The sequence below is a fragment of the Malus domestica genome, chromosome 05 (genome assembly GCF_042453785.1).
Source record: "Malus domestica chromosome 05, GDT2T_hap1".
Lineage (NCBI taxonomy): Eukaryota > Viridiplantae > Streptophyta > Magnoliopsida > Rosales > Rosaceae > Malus > Malus domestica.
Window position 1 is genome coordinate 8,467,688 of NC_091665.1, and position 13,998 is coordinate 8,481,685.

The window sequence follows — 13,998 nt, forward strand, 5'->3', positions numbered from 1 at the left end:
GGAGAGAAACGAGGATGGGGAAGCTATCTTGGATTTTGCAATGGCATATGATCTCTTCTTAGCCAACACCTTCTTTAAGAAGAGAGAAGAACATGTGATCACCTACAAGAGTGGGTCGTCAAAAACACAAATAGATTTTCTTCTAATGAGGAAAGGGGATCGTATAACTTGTAAGGATTGCAAAGTTATACCAGGAGAGAGCATGGCTAATCAACATCGCTTGTTGGTGATGGATGTACATATCAAAAGAGTGAGAAAAAAGAACAAGACTTGGAAGTGCTCAAGGACTAGATGGTGGAATCTAAAAGAAGAAAAACAAGCCATTTTCAAAGAGAAAGTAATCACCCAGTGTGTGTGGGATAGAGAGGGGGAAGCTAACCAAATGTGGGATTCCATGGCTAGTTGTATCCGAAAAGTAGCAAAAGAGGTATTAGGAGAGTCCAAGGGCTTTGCCCCACACCAAAAGGAATCTTGGTGGTGGAATGAGGAGGTACAAACAAAGGTGAAGGCTAAGAAGGAATGTTGTAAAGCCTTATACAAGGATAGGACCGATGAAAATGGTGAAAGGTATAGAAAAGCGAAGCAAGAGGCGAAGAAAGCTGTGAGAGAAGCTAAGTTAGTGGCTTATGACGATATGTATAAGCGACTAGATACCAAAGAAGGAGAGTTGGATATCTATAAACTAGCTAGAGCAAGGGAAAAGAAGACAAGGGACCTAAACCAAGTGAGGTGCATCAAGGATGAGGATGGAAAGGTTCTTGCTACAGAGAACGCGGTTAAAGACAGATGGAAAGGTTATTTTCATAATCTTTTCAATGAAGGACATGAAATGAGTGCTTCTTTAGGGGAGTTGAGTAACTCAGAAGAGTGTAGAAACTACTCTTTTTATCGTAGAATTCGGAAGGAAGAAGTGGTTGTAGCTTTGAAGAAGATGAAGCATAGAAAAGCAGTAGGCCCAGACGATATACCAATCGAAGTGTGGAAAGTTTTGGGAGAGACAGGTATAACATGGCTCACTGACCTTTTCAATAGGATTTTGAAAACGAAGAAGATGCCAAATGAGTGGCGAACGAGCACTTTGGTGCCTATCTACAAGAATAAGGGCGATGTGCAAAATTGCATGAACTATAAGGGTATTAAGCTAATGAGTCATACAATGAAGCTCTGGGAGAGAGTCATTGAGCATAGATTGAGGCAAGAGACACGGGTTTCGGACAACCAATTCGGGTTCATGCCAGGGCGCTCAACCATGGAGGCAATCTATCTCTTACGAAGATTGATGGAAAGATATAGAGATGGGAAAAAGGATTTACACATGGTCTTTATAGATTTGGAAAAAGCGTATGATAGGGTCCCAAGAGACATTCTTTGGAGGATTTTAGAGAAGAAAGGAGTACGAGTAGCATATATCCAAGCTATACAGGATATGTATGAAGGAGCAAAGACTGCCGTAAGAACTCATGAAGGACAAACCGAAAGCTTTCCTATAACTGTAGGATTACATCAAGGCTCATCCTTAAGTCCTTACCTTTTTGCGTTGGTAATGGATGAGTTAACAGGACATATTCAAGATGATATTCCTTGGTGTATGCTTTTCGCAGACGATATAGTGTTGATAGATGAAACTCAGGAAGGGGTAAATGCAAAGCTTAACCTTTGGAGAGAAGTGTTGGAATCTAAAGGTCTTCGCCTAAGCCGATCAAAGACAGAATATATGGAGTGTAAGTTCAGTGCAAATGGAGGCCAAAACGAGTTAGGGGTGAGGATCGGAGATCAAGAAATACCAAAGAGCGACCGTTTTCGTTACCTAGGATCTATCTTGCAAAAGAACGGAGAATTAAATGGAGATCTCAACCATAGAATACAAGCTGGATGGATGAAGTGGAAGAGTGCATCCGGCGTGTTGTGTGACCGCCGTATGCTACTGAAGCTCAAGGGAAAATTTTATAGGACGACAATAAGGCCGGCGATGCTGTATGGCACAGAATGTTGGGCGGTGAAGCATCAACACATACACAAAATGGGTGTAGCGGAGATGAGGATGCTTCGTTGGATGTGTGGGCACACGAGAAAGGATAAGATTAGGAATGAGGATATCCGGGGTAAAGTAGGAATAGCCGAAATTGAAGGAAAGATGAGAGAAAATCGGTTACGGTGGTTTGGACATTTGCAAAGAAGGCCTATTGACGCTCCGATTAGAAGATGCGACTATGGGACAGAGGTTCAGGGCCGAAGGGGTAGAGGAAGACCTAGGAAAACTTTGGAAGAGACCCTAAGAAAAGACTTAGAGTACTTAGATCTAACGGAGGACATGACACAGGACAGAACACAATGGCGTTCTAAGATTCATATAGCCGATCCCACTCAGTGACTTGGATTTTCCAAGTCTCCAACCGAGAATTTTTCCTCACTCGGGAAATTAAGGGAACACTACCTCAACCTACATGCTCCACTCACAAAGCTTCAACATATAAGCTTCAACAAAAGAAAATTCAAAGAACTTAGCGAAGAAGGCTTTGGTGTATTTAACACAATACGTTGAAATGAAGGAAAACTTATTTATTGATATCCCCGATCAGTTACAAATATGTACATATACTTGAGTCAAAATAAACAAACAAGAGAGAGCCTTCACAAAGGTTGCTTAGGAGAAGTCTCAGCAGTCGGTAGAGCCCCAGAAAGAGAAGGCACCGGAGGGGGATCATTCGGAGCCTCAGTACTGGACAGAACCCTAGAAGGAGGAGGCATCAGAGGTTGATCATTTGGAGCTTCATTACGCGGTACAGCCCCAGAAGACGAAGACAATAAATGCCTTTGGAACAAACCCACAAATCTCTGATGATTAAGTAAAACCTGACCATCAGATTCATTCATCTGGTCAAGCTTCCTCTTCATGTTTGTAGCATAGTCATGTGCGAGCCGGTGCAACTGTTTATTCTCATGCTTGAGCCTTCTAATCTCCTGTTTGAGACTCATCACTTCAGCCGCCAATGATTCAACTTGGCGGGTTCGAGCAAATAGGCGTTGGGCTATATTAGACACAGAACCTGCACACTGAACACTGAGAGCCAGAGAATCCTTAACAGCTAACTCATCAGACCGTTTGGAAAGTAGTCTGTTATCTTTGGGAGTGAGAAGGTTCCTGGCCACTACCGCAGCGGTCATATCATTTTTCATCACGGAATCCCCAACGGTAAGAGGACCAGTAGGGGAGACGAAGGATGGGCGCCATATGTTGTCTGGAGAAGGCGGGGCTGCCTCTTCAACAAGGTTCAAGTCAAAACGACGGTCGGAGGGGCCAGACATTTTCAAAGGTGTTGAAGAGAGAAGAGGTCGGACAAATCAAGATCTTAGAAGTGCAAGAATGGAGCTTCTACTGGTGGATATTCAAGTGTGCTTTGGAACTTAATGTCACCCCCTATAAAAATCTGCACTCGACGAAGCTTCAGAAATCGAAGAGGCGCCTGCTCAAAAATCGAAGAGGCGTTTGCTTTCTCAAAAGTTGGGCTGCTCTACGACGAGGGTCAATCTCAGAAATCGAAGAGGCGTTGGCTTTCTAAAAAACTGGGCTGCTCAAAGACCACGAAGGTCGATCTCAGAAATCGAAGAGGCTTGCTTTCTCAAAAGCTGGGCTGCTCAGAGACCACGAGGGCCGATCTCAGAAATCGAAGAGGCACCTACTTTTCCATCCTTGTCAGCACCTGTCACACGCACACTCAGCTTTGCGGAAATTATGGGCATTCTGTCGAAGATTTCTGGAGAAGTAGAAAACACATGAATTGTACTGTTCAATCACCCACTTCCCACACACAACAGTAGCTCATGGGTACCACATATAACTTTGCCAAAGTTCTCTGACAAAGTTGAGACACGTGAAGCTTGCAGCTCCCACTACATCGCTCTGACCAAGAAGGGTAAAAGAATAGCAAAGAAACAACACTAACAAAGTTTAGACACATAAATTTTGAAGGTCTAGCTACCATACTATTACCCACAAGGGTAAAGGAACAATACCACTGCTGGATAATTGGAAAGTCCCTGTGTGTTAACCTTTGTGCTTCGTGGCAAGGTAGACTAGCAAACATGCCCAACCTTTACTCACATTCGAGAAAACACTCCCAACAAGATTGCTTGCTCCAAAATCGAAGAGGCACCGCCCTCCGAATCTCGAGAGCCAGACTCCCAACATGATTACTTTCTCAAAAATCGAAGAGAGGGTAAAGGAACAATATCACTGCTGGATAATTGGAAAGTCCTTATGTGTCAACCTCTGTGCTTCGTGGCAAGGTAGACTAGCAAACATGCCCAACCTTTACTCACATTCGAGAAAACACTCCCAACAAGATTGCTTGCTCCAAAATCGAAGAGGCACCGCCCTCCGAATCTCGAGAGCCAGACTCCCAACATGATTACTTTCTAAAAAATCGAAGAGACACCGCTATCCGAATCTCGAGAGCCAGACCCCCAGCAGGATTGCTTTCTCAAAAATCGAAGAGGCATCGTTCTCCGAATCTCGAGAGTCAGATCCCCGACAGGATTGCTTGTTCGAAAACCGAAGAGGCACCACTTTCCCAACTTCAAGAGCTGGATCTCCTTGGATAAAGCTTGTCTGTAATCTTCACACGCAACATCAGCTTTCCAGATACCACAGACCACATTTCCAAAGTGCTCTGACAGAGTTGAAACATGTGAAGCTGGCAGCTCCCACTACCGTGCTATGACCAAGCAGGGTAAAGGAATAACATTATTACTTGATGTTAGGGAGACTCCTATATATGTCGACCTCCATCCCCAATTGACAGGCAGACCTGCAAAAATGCTCAACCCTTCCTCTTATCTGAGAGGGCACTCCCAACGAAGCCTTTCGAAATATTCAGCTTTCTTTCCCCCCGATAATACCTCTGTAAACAAGCTATACTAGAGCAAGAATATCTCATATCATCAGGGTTAAAAGCAAGAGTATCCCATATCATGCTTTTTCCCTGTCTTTTCCTTTGGCCTTGTTCTTACCTGCAAGACAAGGAGAAAGAGAGCAATCAGTCAGCACTTGGAATCAAGCTTCCAGCCAGGAACTGACTGCCTGGAACCCCTTACCTGATTACTTACCTGGCATTGCTCTCGAGTACTCATCTTCAACATCTTATGCTTCCAGGGAAGATACCACATCTGCCTGAGGAACATATAGGGCAAGTGAGAAGGATACAAGGAAGCATGTGGAGACAAGCGTAACAGCACACGTGCCGATACATCCACTACTCTGTCAAAAGCAAAAGTATCCCATATCAGCAGGGTCGAACGTACTCTAGATTTGATGGACTTGTTTTGACCCTCAAATTCTTCAGTCGGCCTTATACTCTGGAGGAAACCAGAAAACCCTCCAGCCCAGTTCAAGAATAAGCCTGTGGAAAGTTACTTCTTCAAAAGCAAAAGTATCCCATATCATCTCTTCTCATTTTTCTTCTCTTTATCCTTCATGCTGCCTGCAAGATATGGAGAATGTGAACAATCAGCCGGAGCTCTGATTGCTTACCTTGTCTGTCACCTCTTTTAGCAGATCCCCTAGCTCGGCGACTTGGGGGACTCCTACTACATGGTTTGTATCGCGCTTGACCAAGCCTGAAACTACAAGTAAGCTTCAAGTGAAATTGATACATTACCTTGTGCATCTCTACCAGTTACAGATACCACCCCTGGATGGAGGAAGAGTACTTCCAGAGAAGATGCCACATCTACCTATGAGACAGATAAGGCAAGTCAAGACGATACCACACTTCGGTACTTAGAAGTTTCGTGGTTACGAGATCATTCTCCCACAATATTTCCTAATGTCATTTGTACTAAATCATTCACTTGTACTCACTGAAGGAGAGCTTGAACCTATGTACTTGTGTAAACCCTTCACAATTAATGAGAACTCCTCTATTCCGTGGACGTAGCCAATCTGGGTGAACCATGTACATCTTGTGTTTGCTTTCCTATCTCTATCCATTTATATACTTATCCACACTAATGACCGGAGCAATCTAGCGAAGATCACAAAAAGTGACCGTTTTCGCTACCTAGGATCTAGCTTGCAAGAGAACGGAGAATTAGATGGAGATCTCAACAGAAGAATACAAGCTGGATGGATGAAGTGTAAGAGTGCATCCGGCGTGTTGTGTGACCGTCGTAGGCCACTGAAGCTCAAGGGAAAATTTTATAGGACGGCAATAAGGCCAGCGATGTTGTATGGCACAGAATGTTGGGCGGTGAAGCATCAACACGTACACAAAATGGGTGTAGCGGAGATGAGGATGCTTCGTGGGATGTATGGGCACACGAGAAAGGATAAGATTGGGAATGAGGATATCCGAGGTAAAGTAGGAGTAGCCAAAATTGAAGGAAATATGAGAGAAAATCGGTTCCGGTGGTTTGGACATGTGCAAAGAAGGCTTACTGACGCTCTGGTTCAAAAATGTGACTACGGGACAGAGGTTCAGGGCCGAAGGGGTAGAGGAAGACCTAGGAAAACTTTGGAAGAGACCCTAAGAAAATACTTGAGTACTTGGATCTAACGGAGGACATGACACAAAACCGAGCGCAATGGCGTTCTAGGATTCATATAGCCGACCCCACTTAGTGGGAAAAGACTTTGTTGTTGTTGTTGTTGTTGTTGTTGTTGTAATATTCAATGTCGTAGAGAAGATTTCTCGTTAGGAATCCACGGTTTTATTCTGTTAGTGTTTCTGAGCCATTACCTGTACTTGGATACTTGCACCGTTTCAAAATGTGAAACTTCTACCCTGCTTTTCTCTAATATACTTGGATTTGCCGCAACGATTAATTGAGTAGTTCATCTATTATTTGGTGCTCTCTCATGAAATCAACATTTGTCATTGCACCAGATGAACATTTTCAAGGTTTCCATACCAATGTACCACCTTTGAGTCATGCTTCATCTTCTCCTTGCTTGTTTTCGGGACTTTATTCCTGTACTTTAGCCGGATTTTATTGTTTTGGACCGGACATTTGACATGCTCTCTCTTTACATTATCCATTACATGCTAAACTGATGAGAAGAGAAGTGAAATGTTGGCATTGTAAAGATAAATGTGATAATTTGATCGATTCATTTGTTCCTATACAACTACACTTTTCCTTGTGTTCTGTTTGCTTATGCAAGGCACCTCTGCTTATAAGTTGTAGTAAAGTACGTTAACGGTGGAAGGTTTCTTCATGCTGAAGGGAAAGTTGGGCTCTTGTATTAAATCATGAACAAGTGGCTTTGTGGTTGATTCTCGACGAAGTTTCCGTCTGGGGTTACTTAATAAGAGAGAGGCGCAGCTAAATAAAGTGACTTGATGTTATACAATATAAAGGAAGTTATTTTATCTCCTTATAACATCTCTACTCAAATAGAAGGAAATGTGGGGGCATTTGTCGAGACATAAATTAACAACCACCATTTAAACTAGACCAAGGTCTAAAATATCGATATTATCTTGATATTTCTATCGAAATTTCCGTGTTTTGGGAGCAGCCTCTCCATAAATGGGGGTAAGGCTAGCCGACATTCACCTCTCCCAGACCCTGCCTAAAGCGGGAGCCTTGTGCACTGGGTACGACCTTTACCTCTCCCAGACCCTGCGTAAAGCGGGAGCCTTGTGCACTGGGTACGACCTTTATTGATATTTTAGACATTGATAGGAACTCTATGTGGTACTAAGTCACTCATGTATCTTACCATGCAATGTATAAAGTATAAAATATTGTACTAATTCATTATATATAAATGATTATGGTGTGTTTAAACTTCTTTTATTAATTACTACATATTTTCTACACTTACAATGTTTGCTAGTTTGCTATATAATCAACTTAAATCAGTTAAATCCATCATGCAATGCATTTCCTTCCAATTTTTTTTGTGATAAACTAATAGATAATTGACTAAATAAACATTCTGTAAAGTTTCAATAAAAATTTCCAAGTTTTTCTTACAATTTCTGTGGTTTTTATTCAATTTTTATCGATATCGATAATATTCCGATATTTCCATTGAAATTTTCGTGTTTTTAGACTACCGATATTTCCGATATCATCGATATTTTAGACCTTGGACTAGACCATATCATAGCTCAATATGGCACAAATATCCTTGATGGTGTGAGCATACCACATTTCTTAAATGGGCCAACTAAACCAGCATGTTAAAGAATCGTGAAAGCCCATAAGTATCATGTCCTAAGCCCTAGCCGGAAATCACTTGCCAAGCTCTCTAACAGACTACTTGGGTCACAAGCAGTTGTCATCTCTCTTTCGAGAGACGAGTGGTTGAGAGCATCTTAAAATGAGATGTCAAAATCTCATGTGAAATGTCACTGTGCATATTTGACATCAAAAGCTTATTTAATCGAAGTGTTATTTGTTGATTGAATTTGAAGGTTTTGTGATTAGAAGTTAAATTTTATATTAATGTCAATTTATTTTTAATTCATTTTAATGGTGGGTCTCTTATTTCATTAACGTTTCAACCAATAAAAATTTTGTTTAGCATGTATTATAATTACAATAATTTAAAGCTCTATTTAAATTTAAAAAAAACATTTGACAATTCTATTGGAAAAATATAAAATTTGATATAAGACTTTAGATTGTCACATCAGCCATTAATTGTAATTTGACTCTTATAATTTAACATTTCCTTTAAAGATGGACGGACAACGCCAACACATCTCTCCCTTGAGGATCACATGCATGCAATGTAGGCCTTTCGGAGTCTTGGTCTAACACCACACCGATATTAGTCACTTGGTCTTACAATGTCGTCTCTTTTGTATATTTTCTTCTTAATTTGCTTGGACAAAACGTTACACCCACCATATTGAGGCTGCATGAGATGGTGATTAATCTATCATCAATATGTGGTGGGATACCTCATGTATTTAAAAAAAAAAAGTTTATTTGTTAAGATAAACAAATGAAAAACATTATCAATTGAGTTTGACATCTTTGTTATAGAAGAGGAAAATAATAGACACACACATTTCTTTTCCTCTAAAATCATGCCTATTATTTTTACTTGATTTACTCAACTCTATTCATAGAAAATAAGGAATAAAAAAAAATATATCCAATAGTGCATCTGCATGTAAGAGCATCTCCAAAGGAGATGTCAAATTGTCCACATAAGCTATAACATTAAAAAAAGACAGCCACTAATTGTACAGAAATACCATATCCTATGTGGCATGACATGGAATGGTAGCAAAGGGGCTTGCTATCAAATTTGACAGCAGATTCAAATTTTTTTTACTAATTATTAAATGTCTTTTATTAATATTTTAATGTCATTTATTAAAAAAAAAGCCAGACTAATTCCTTTATCTTAATCATTCCAACAACCTTTCATCATAGAACAACACAATATCAATGCCTCAAAATACGATCGATCCGTAAACGTTTTCGATTTTCGATATTCCAATTCTCACGTAAAGAGAGAAAATTACACAATTCAGAAACAAACCTAGATGTAGAAATGAATTAGATGATCCAATTAAAGTAACCACAACAAACAATTCAATCTAATCTCAATTGCTTGAAGGATAAAAACCCAATTTTGAACAGAACCCAATTAATAAAATCGAAAAAAGGGTAGCAAACCTTCGATAAAATAAGTAGAAGAAGGCCACCCTCTAACGGTGCTCATAGACATGGTCTCCTCCTCACTCAAAGGTTTGGCCAACTTATCGACCAGTTGAGCCAGGCCGTGCTATCTCGACCGTGGAGGAGGGACCCAGTAGGAAACGCTAGGCAAAAAGGGGAGCCAATTAGGCTCGGATCAGCGGATGATGATCTAGTGGACGACGTCCTCAAGCTTGCGCAGAAGGGGATCAGAAGGCGAGTCGGCGGAGGAGAGCAAAACATAATGTAATAAAATAAGACAGAAATTATGAAAAAAAATGTAATAAAATAATAGTTTAATTTGACGGGTAGAGACCAACATATAAAAATATGTCAAAATGCCACATAAGCTGTCAAATTTAAATTTTAGGTTCACAATTTGACATCTCCTTTGAAGATGGTCTAAAAGGTTACAATATTTATAGAAATAGAATCAGTTTTTTGTTAGTTTCAAGTCTGATATAATTATAATTTCAATAATTTGATCCCCTGCAGCAGCAGCACCTGAAGAAATGTAACAACTATTACTTGTAAGCAATTTGCTGTTTAAACTCCAAAGTCTAAAAAAGGAAGAAGAAGAAGAATGGAGAAAATAGACGCCCTCAGTGGCAGCGAGGGTTCTGGCGGTGACGGTTCTGTTTGTGGATATGACTCATTTCACCGCCTCTTGAACGCCAATCTCAAACCCCATCTCTTCCAGGTTCTTTTCCTTCTTTTTTCCTAATCCATTTCTTCCTCGTTAATTTCATTCATTCATTGATTCTTTCTGGAATTTGGAGGATGATTTGTTGCCGTGAGTAGTAATTAAAGGGTATATAAATATGTTGTAAATATTAGGAATCCTTTATTAGGAAGGATATATGTGTGTGTCATTTATTGTTTATTGTTTCCTTATAGAACAAGGATTGTATCTTGTATATATATTTAGTTATGCAATACAATGAAAATTAAGCCGTAAAATTTTATTTGGTATCAGAGCCAGGCTGTCGTATAGAAACTGTAAAACAATATTTTTTCTTCCGATGTTGCGTTCCGTCGACTGGTTTCTTGCTCTGTTGTTGCAGAAATTGGTCAGGCCGTGTATCCTGGGATTGCAGCACGTTGTCTAACTGCTGCCGTGAATTTCTTGAGTGCAGCGCAATAACTTGTTGCTACCGTAAGGGTTGTGTTGCACAACTTGGTTTCGATTTGAATTCTAAACAGTAAATTGTGTACAATTGCTGTGTTTTTTGCAATTGTACCGTGTATTGGCGTGCAATGTGTACTTGTCTACTGCTTGTCTGCTACCATACGAAGACTTGGGGTTGCTACGGTATTGGTGGTGTGTTCTCCAATAAAATTTGTTGTTGCGTGGAAAGTTTGGTTGTGCAATTGCAACAATTGTTAGAGTAATTGATTGACTTCAACAATTATTTTTTGTGCCATACATACTTAGCTACTGCAGTCCATGAAAAAAAAGTCTGCAGTCCACCGTTTTTGTGTCGATCCAACAATCTAAATAGCAGCGTGACACGTTGCTGCTACTTGTGTTCCTTGCAGCATGTGGTTCCGTAATTGGTGTGATGTTGTGATTGTCGTGTATTACTGTCTCATGAGTTATTACAATGACGAATGCAGGTTGGATTTTGGATTCCGGTGCAACAAATCATATGACGTATGATAAAACCTTATTTCAATCTATGACACGTCCTCATAGAAAGTGTGTGGCAATTGCCAATGGTTCTATTGCTGCTGTTGTTGAAGCGAGAATAGTGTCTCTTACACCCTCTCTTCCCTTACATAATTGTTTATTGGTTCCGTCATTGTCCCATCACTTATTGTCTGTACCTTAAGTCACTGAACAATTAGATTGTGTTGTATTAGTGCATCCTTCATTTTGCTTGCTTCATGATATTTAGACAAAAGAGATCATTGGGCGTGGTACTAAGAGAGATGGGCTATATTATGTGGATGACGTGGTTCCTAGAAGAGTTAATTTGGTTCATGCATCACGTAATAGTAATCTACAGAAGGTATTGTTATTGCATTGTCGTTTGAGGCATGCATCGTTTGGTTATTTGAAACATATATTACCTACTTTGTTCAGTGGTATTGAAGACTCAGAATTGAAATGTGAAGTATGTATTTTAGCCAAAAGTCATCGTGCTTCATTCCCTCCAAGTATGAATAGAACATCTTCTCCATTTGCGCTAGTACACTCTGATGTGTGGAGGCCTTCCCTTATTAGTACTACTTCGGGAATTAAATGGTTTATTACGTTTGTTGATGATTGCACTCGTATGACATAGGTTTATCTGTTGAAACATAAAAGTGATGTTAGTATGATTATTCGGTTTTTCTCTTAGATGGTGGCTACACAATATACCTCCGTTATTAAGGTTCTTCGTACTGATAATGAGGGAGAATATGTTAACTCTGAGCTATCTACTTTTTTTCCGTGATCAAGGAATTCTTCATGAGACAACGTGTTCATATACCCCACAACAAAATAGGGTAGCTGAAAGGAAAAACCGTCATATTTTGGAAACTGCTTGTGCATTGCTTATTGGTGGGTCCTTGCCTAAGAGTTTTTGGCTAGACACCATCACCTATGCCATGTATGTTATAAATCACATGCCATCCCGGGTTGTAGAATTTCGTACTCCACTCTAAGTGTTGATGGAACATGTTCCGGTTGTTTCTACCAATACTCTCACTCCTCAAGTGTTTGGATGCATTGCTTATGTTCATATTCACAAGATTCATCGTAATAAATTGGATCCTTGTGCTCTTAGGTGTGTTTTTGTGGGTTTTGCATCCCACAAGAAAGGTTACAAGTGTTACCACCCGGCAACTCGTTACATATATATAACCATGGATGTGACTTTCTCTGAGTTGGAATATTTTTATGCTCTCGTATCACCACATTTCGATCATAATGGGGAGAGTTCTAGTTGTGATTTTGAATGGTTGGATGTACAAGAGGTGACGGTTTTAGGGGGAATGTACGGTGCTGTGTCGAGTGATGCAGTTGATGCTCGGTTTCCTCTTGCTGAGCCTGTTGTGAGTGGTCATCAACTTTCACCAAACCTACTGCAAGTGGTCAGCAGCTTCTCACCGAAGAAGAGGCAGCCAGTCCGTGTGTTGGTGCTATCGAAGATGAGTGCATTGATGGTCAGCCAGCTGTTGCCAAAACGTTCTCTCCTCTCTCTAGCTCAACAGTGTTATTGTCCAATACATCTTCTCTAGATATCCTAGAGGTAAGCACTAGTGATACTCATGTAACTAATGATGTTATAAGTACATATAAATTGCCACCAAGGCAAAATCGTGGTATACCTCCTGACAGGTTCTCTCCGGAGGGAAAAATGAAGTATCCCATAGCCAATTATGTGTCCAGTAAAAACCTTTCATCCGAACGTCAAGCTTGGGTGAATAATGTGGATTCAATTCAAGTACCAACTCGAGTAGAAGACGCTTTGAAGAGTCGAAAATGGACCGAAGCAATGGATGAAGAAATAAAGGCATTGTAGAAAAATAATATATGGGAAGTAGTTGAGTTGCCAAAAGGAAAAAAGCTAGTTGGGTGCCGATGGGTTTTTACAGTTAAATACAAGGCTAATGGATCACTCGATGGGTATAAAGTAAGGTTGGTGGCGAAAGGGTATACTTAAACATACGGAGTTGATTATCAGGAAACTTTCTCTCTCATGGTTAAGATGAATATGGTACGAGTCCTTATCTCATTAGTTGAAAATTTGAATTGGCCACTGAAATAGTTTGATGTAAAAAATGTGTTTCTTCATAGACATCTAGAGGAAGAAGTGTATATGGATTTCCCTCTAGGGTATAGTAACAGAGAAAAATCGGGAGTGTGCTGATTGCGAAAGTCACTTTATGGGCTTAAGCAGTCACCTCATGCATGGTTTGGGATGTTCACTCAGGCCATGAGAAAGAATGAGTATTATCAGAGTCATTTTGATCATACTTTATTTATGAAGCGTAGAAATGATAAAGTAACAGCCTTGATTATTTATGTAGATGATATGATAATAATAGGTGATGATTCAGATGAGATTGTCAAACTGAAGAAAAATCTTTCTACCGAGTTTGAGATGAAGAGTTTAGGTGACTTAAATTTTTTTTCTTGGAGTTGAAGTTGCTCGTTCATCCAAAGGTATTTTCTTGTCTCAACAAAAATATGTATGGATTTATTAAAGGAAACATGTATGCTTGCGTGTAAACCCGTGGATACTCCCATTGTGGAGAAACATTACTTGGGAATTTATCCGGATCAAGAACTAGTAGATAAAGGCAGATATCAGAGGTTGGTAGGAAGACTAATTTATTTAGCTC